Genomic DNA, 7,024 nt, shown 5'->3' with positions numbered 1-7,024 from the left:
GGAGGGGGGATGAGCAAAGCACGTGGTCATGTAAACACTACTAGAAAAAGGGCTATAGATGGGATTGACACTAATGGCGCACCAGACAAGCGGTGCGCCATTAGTATATACTAATGGTACTAATGGCACACCACCTTCTGATACCATTAGAGCTGAAACTACTAATGTCGCACCTGACCCAGGGTGCGCCATTAGTATCAATTTTTTTTTGAACTAGTGCGCCTGTCCAAACATACTAATGGCGCATCCAGACATAGTGCGCCATTACTAGTTGTAACTAGTAATGGCGCACCTGTCGGAAAGTGCGCCACTAATGTTTTTTTTTATTATATTTTTTATTCCTTTTTTTGCAAAACTACTAATAGCGCACTGTTCGACCGTGCGCCATTACTAGTCACTTTGGAACAGTGCGCCATTAGTATATTTTTTTTTGCAAAACTACTAATGGCGCACCATCAGAAGGTGCGCCATTAGTAACCTGGATTACTAATGGCGCATTTAGTGTTGGTGTGCCATTAGTAAGTGGGCAGCAACAATATATTTTGGACAGCCTCTCCTACCCACACTCACTTTCTCCCCACTTCATTCTCTCCACCTCCTCCTTGTCTCGGGTGCCTCCTCTTTTTCACCTCATTTCCACCATAGATTCATTCAATTTAAGTGGTTAAATTACCTTGTTTTGATAGGTAAGTAAGGAGAGAAGCTATATTTATGTTGTTCTCCCTACAACAATGTGCACATGCACTTTTTATGGCCTAGCTAGATCTATGTATATTCGTGGTGTTGCATATGTTTGTGGTGTTGCATATGTGTTTGTGTTTGGAGGTGTACCGGTATTTGAAATGCGATAGTTGCCAATATTTTGACGGAATGTTGATTCATTTCCGTTTCGGCGAGAATTTTGGCATTAAGCATTCTTTTTTGTCCTATTTTTAGGGAAAGTCATGCCAAATTTTTTCTTGGTTCTAAAATATCGTTTTGCTCTACCCCGCAGGCGACCATGGTCCGCACGATGACCGAAGGCATCGTGAATAGGTTTTTGAGGTCCGCGAAGGCCGAGATGCTTCAAAAGAACGAGACGGAGATAAGATGTCCGTGTCGAAGATGCAAGCTGAAGAGCCTTATTGCGGACCCGGAATTCGGGCAGGTGCGGGACCACCTGCTCTTGCGTGGTTTCATGGATGGCTATCGGTGGCAAGGTGATGAAGATGACTACAAAGTCGTCCATGGGGGCCGGGCAAGAAATGAGGAAGGGCAGCAAGACAACCACCGCGGCTCGGGCGGGCGAGAAGACGAAGAATCCCCAGGAGATGATCACGACGGTGATGCTGTACACAGTCATCATGTAGAAGATGCAGGACATGATGATGAGGAAGATGCCGGAGCAGACGACGGGCATGATCATGAAGATGATAATGCCGGCGGAGCAGACGACGCTGGACCATCGATGGGCTGGGTGCATGACCCTCATATTCAAGAGCTGCTTCTCAAGCAGACGGATAACGCAAGAGCTGCCGCCCGAGAGAAAGCCAAGATGGATCAACTTGAGTTAGACGCGGTTACTTCATTGTATGAAGGATGCAGGCCCGAGGATACCCTCCTGAAAGTAACGCTCATGGCTCTGGAGATGAAGGTAAAACACAAAATGACCGACGCATGCTTCGACGAGAACATGTCATTCTGGCACGAACGTCTTCCCAAGGGGAACAAGTGCCCGACCAGTTTGGAGGAGGCGAAGAAAATCGTGTGTCCTCTGGATTTACCGCACGTGAAATACCATGTGTGCATGAACAATTGCATCATTTATCGGGACGAGCACGCGGAGTCTACCATATGTCCGGTGTGCGGCGTCACTCGATACAAGAAGAGGAAGAAAGCTCCTCGAAAAGTGGTGTGGTACTTTCCGATCACTCCTCGTCTGCAGCGGTATTTCGCGGACCCTAAGGTAGCAAAGCTCCTGCGTTGGCACACGGATAGGGAGGAGAAGAAGCAAGAAGATGACGCAAATGATCCGGAGATAGATAAAAAAGACAAGATGCTGAGTCACCCTAAGAATGCGAGCCAGTGGCAAGCGTTGAACTTCGAAGACCTAGAATTTGGGAACGATCCAAGGAACATCGTGCTGGGCGCGAGCACCGATGGAGTCAATCCGTTTGGCAGCCAGAGAAGCACACATAGCACCTGGCCTGTGTTTGTGTAGATGTACAACCTTCCCCCTGGTTGTGCATGAAGAGGAAGTACATTCACATGAGTATGCTAATTGAAGGACCGAAACAACCAGGGAATGACATCAATCTGTATCTGGGGCTGCTGAAAGAGGAGCTTGACACGCTGTGGAAAACGCCAGCCAATACGTGGGACGCCCAGAGAAAGAATATTTCCCTATGAGAGCCGTGCTGCTCACGACGGTGCACGACTATCTCGGTTACGGATATGTCACGGGGCAGGTGGTCCACGGATTTGAGGTTATTTTCACTTTACCAGTAGTAACAAGTTCCCTAAAAAAGGAGTTGATCATCCACATATCCAGTTGGTAGAAGATGTGTGCGTACCTATCTCGATGCATCGTTACCTTGTTGCATGTACATGCTGGGATTGCGGAAAAGTGATGGCAACAACACATGATTGACTTTGATTTGGTGGTGCTACTCGAGTACCTGGTCTCGAGCTCCGGGATGAAAACCTAGGTCAAACCTAAGTTGGTTATACCTGTCGATGATGATGTTTTTGCATTGTTACCTTGCTAAAGGCATTGCTCCAATTTTCTCGGACTAGTTCTTCAGGATGAAAACTTACAATCTAGCGTTTGTTCGTTGGATCCAGTGATGGCGACGCTTGAACATCGCACCCTTCCTGAAAGCGTTGCTGTTGAAGAACATCATTATCCTTGCGGTGTTAAAAAATGGTTGGTGCAGATATGGTCATTGTTGTAGTTTGTCGGTAGCATATTTGATCACTTTGGGTTTTTTTCCTTCCTCACTTAGGCATAGATTTGGTCTTATATGACTCTGCTATTTTGCCAAGATTTTTTTATTTGTTTGCGGGCGTTGGTGTTGGTTCTATGCAGAGGCCGGTGTATGTTCATTGTGTTTGTATCTGCTTAATGTTAATTTTGAGTCAATAGAATCCACCTTTTGTCGAAAAAGCTATCCGAGAGCATCCGGGTGGTCCAGTAATAGAAATATTTATGTAATAGTTTTTACTATAATATATACAAGCTATGGGGAAGTTTCATGATGGTTTATGGTTCATGGTTCATGGACCACCCTGTCCACCCTCTAGGTACACTAGTTACTAGATAGTTTTTTTTAGCGAACTTACTAGATAGTCCGGTGCATATAGTCAAACAAGTGAGATTATGAAAGACCTATAAAATATAGCTTGATACGATCAATTTATCAACCGCTATTAAGGTATACCTATACCATTTAGAGGATCTATTGACATAGATACATCATATCATTTTTGTACAATCTTTTGTCTCAACATGCATGTCATGGGTCTCGATCGACCAATCAACTTGTATGGAACAACAGGGGTAGAATTGAATCTAGCTCCTGTCAAGAAGAGAAAAATAGATGTGCTTCACGAGTTATAATATTTGTTTATTTCAAGATAACCAAGACTCAAAATTTTACAATTATTCATCTACTACCGGAATTCATGTTTATTTTATCTTCACGAGTTATAAAACATATTTTTTCCTAATTTATTTAACACCATATGCCATTTATGGAACTAATGCAAAATTTAATTGATATAATTTCAGCAAAATGAAACACAACATGTGCTTCCATCTTTCGGTTCGAGAATTTCACGGGATAGAAATATGGTGTAAGAAATAGGCTAATAAGTAACTCTAAGGCCTCCTTTGGTTTGTAGGAATGTCATAGGATTTCTATAGGATAGGATTTGCATAGGAAAATTTCCTTTGAGGCCCTTTGGTTTGTAGGAATGGATTCCTATTCCTATATAGGATAGGAATTAATCCTTCACATTTTGGAGGAAAAAAAACATTATCTAAGACTCAATAGAAAAATTCCTATCCTATGCATCAAATGACATCTCTTTCTCTATAGGAATTGAGATACATGTCATCTCACTTCCTATGAATTTTCTATTCCTACAACATTTCCATCCTATGAACCAAAGGTGGCCTAAATGAATTGTGGATACATATGTACTTCCTCCATCCGGTGAAGAGTGTACATCTAGAAATTTTAGAACAAATTATGGAGTTAAGTAAAAAAATGCATTGGAAAGGTGTGATGAGAGAGAAGACCATGTGAGTGTGATGAGAGAGAAGTATTTTTTTTCTAACCCCCAATGAGCTAAGTGCATGTAGAAATTAAGAAGACCATGTGTAGATTGCTATTGGTCTTGATTACCGTGTGATGAGAGAGAAGTATTTTTTTCTATTTTAAAATGCATTGGGAAGATAGAAGTACACTCTTTTATGGGTAAATTTTGAAGCTAGATGTACACCTTTCACCGAACGGAGGGAGTGTCCTTTTAAAAAATGCAAGCACATATGTCAAGTTGAGGACTTAAATACGGATGAACTGATCCCACCACCACAAGGGGTCTAAATATCTAAGCTGCAGCACTCTGTTGACTTGGCTAGCTAGGGCGGTTGAATTGATGAGTGATTGATGGGCCAGCCAGGCTGATCATTAAGATTACAACCCAATTCGATCGACCTCCATCCATTCAAGATGGTGGAACAGTCTTCTTCGTGCTTCGTGGACGGTTCACCACAACCATAAGCAGGTATGTTATTGTCAGTGTACTAGTAGCAGTAGTAGTTAGCAATTGAGTTTGATTGATCGTGATTCCTCAACAGACGATGAGAACCTACATGTGTAGGCACGTGCTTGTCCAGTGAATATGTGTATCGTCTCATCTTTCCTTTTTCATTAAGAACAAACAAGCAAAGTTTCCTATCATTTTCATTAAGAAGGAGAGAGTATTACAAAATTACAGCTGCGATTGGGAAGAATAGACTCTTGACCAGCTCGTAAGAAGAGAACACCGCACCGGGCTCAAAAACCCGCTGCCACCATTATAGTCCTACTCCTTGTAGCAACCTGCCCCTTTCTTCCTTGCGTCTCGTCATAGATTATACTCCATGACCCGCACATTACTTTCCAGCCATAGCTTCCTGAATCCCACAATGATGACCGATGTGAGGCGTCGCCAGATAAAATCATATAACACGACCAAACCCTGACCAAAGCATATGTGATGGTACAAGGGGCCCTAACCCGACATCACTAAGGAGCAAGAACCAGAATTGTCTCACATAAGAGCGTTGGATGATCAGGTGATTGATATTTTCATGAGCCTGATCACAAGGCAAACAGCCCGGCGGACGCTACATATTCCTTCATGACGCATTTGGTTACTCGCATAGTTTTCTGCCGCTTTGTATACTTGTCCCAAGTGAGCATCCTCTACCACTTGCTTACTCTCAAACCCTTTGTGGCAACTGTTTTTGTAACTCGCCATTTGTTCATCGCATGCTTCCCGTGAACTGTAAATCCCTGAAATCCTCCCTCTGTGCACCACATACTACTTGTCTTAACATGGCAGAAGAGCAACAATTCAAGCAACAATCAATGGAGCACAGTAGACATGAAACATAGTAAGCATGCACGATCATACGACATAGCAAGTTCATCCTACCACTACTATGATATCATCCTACCACCACATTCAAATGAGGGTATTATCCTACCACTGCTAGTTCGCCATCAGCGTGAGGGGTTACTATATATACTACCTCATCAAAATATACAGGCTAATATCAAGAGCTTATAAAGCCCTAGTTACCACAAAACGTACGTCATCATCGTCATCATCATCGCCGTCGAGGATCATGCACGCCGTCATCACCACCAGAAGGAGCACTAGTAGTAGTGGTTGCCCAACCAGGTCCTGAGCCAGAGCATCCTGTGGGCATCTCCCATGGCAACAAACCCAACACCCTGCTCTTTGTTGTCCAGCAGGTGGCTCAGAGCCGCCATAAGAGCCTCTCGGCCGAAGTCACGTTGTTCCATTACGGCGCTGTAGAGGTCAGGGTGGACGTCAACTGACTTGCTCTCCCTAAACATGGGACATTGATACTGAAAAAACATAGATACATGGGATTTTTTTACACCAAAATGTAGGCCATGGAGTTATGTTGTAGTGATAACATTTCTTACGTCTATTTGGAATCTATACATACATCTACATGCATACTATTTACATATCTTGTCTTTTTCCTTGTTTGGTTCTCATATTCTCCGTTTCTATGATTTTGCCGAGATAGTCTAGATTTTTGTGGGAAATTGGTTCCTGGGGCGGCAAGGTTGGCATTTTTTGCCCTACCGATCCTGACAAAAGATGAATCTCTTGGGCTAGATAATTTTGTAGCAATTTTATCTCTTGGAAGAGATTCATTGCCGTAGAATGTAGAATGTATCATCATCGCCATTGGCGAACCAAAATCCGTTTTGTTTCACCTGCACAACTGAATCGAAGTTGTGTCCATGTTGCTTTTGCAAATAAATCTGTAACCTGTTTTCAAAAGCAGAACAGGGGGATTAAACCGCAAGTCCCATGGCATCACAATGCAAGTTTTATCATGGGAATAAAACCCATCTATTGCATGCAGGTTGTAGTCACAAGATGTCTGGTTGAGTTTCCTGTTACAGACACATGAGCTGAGAAACCGAAATGAAGAATTCCTACTACCTCTGTACAAAAATAAAAGATGATTTTGCACCATTTTGCACCATATGACATATGTGATAAGCAATCCAAACTATTCAAAAAAAGTTGTTTTTGCAGTTCAATTTAAACTGTAAAAACGTCTTATATTTTGATACAGAGGGAGTATATGGATACCATACTTTAAGCCGAAGCAAGAAACCAGCAAAATGGGAATAGTCTACTGGCAAAACAGGTACTTCTGGCTTTCATTCAGTTTCCATAAACAAAAGGTGATCTTATAGGTTTGTAAGGCAACCACCGAAGATGT

The 7,024-nt window shown here is 42.7% G+C and overlaps 1 pseudogene; it reads right to left on the bottom strand.

Annotated features, from left to right (window-relative positions):
* The window catches only part of LOC119270827, a 57,754-nt pseudogene that overhangs the window by 13,434 nt on the left and 37,296 nt on the right, over positions 1-7,024 (bottom strand).

The sequence above is a fragment of the Triticum dicoccoides genome, chromosome 3A, assembly GCF_002162155.2.
Source record: "Triticum dicoccoides isolate Atlit2015 ecotype Zavitan chromosome 3A, WEW_v2.0, whole genome shotgun sequence".
NCBI lineage: Eukaryota > Viridiplantae > Streptophyta > Magnoliopsida > Poales > Poaceae > Triticum > Triticum dicoccoides.
This window is presented reverse-complemented; position numbering and strand designations above follow the sequence as displayed.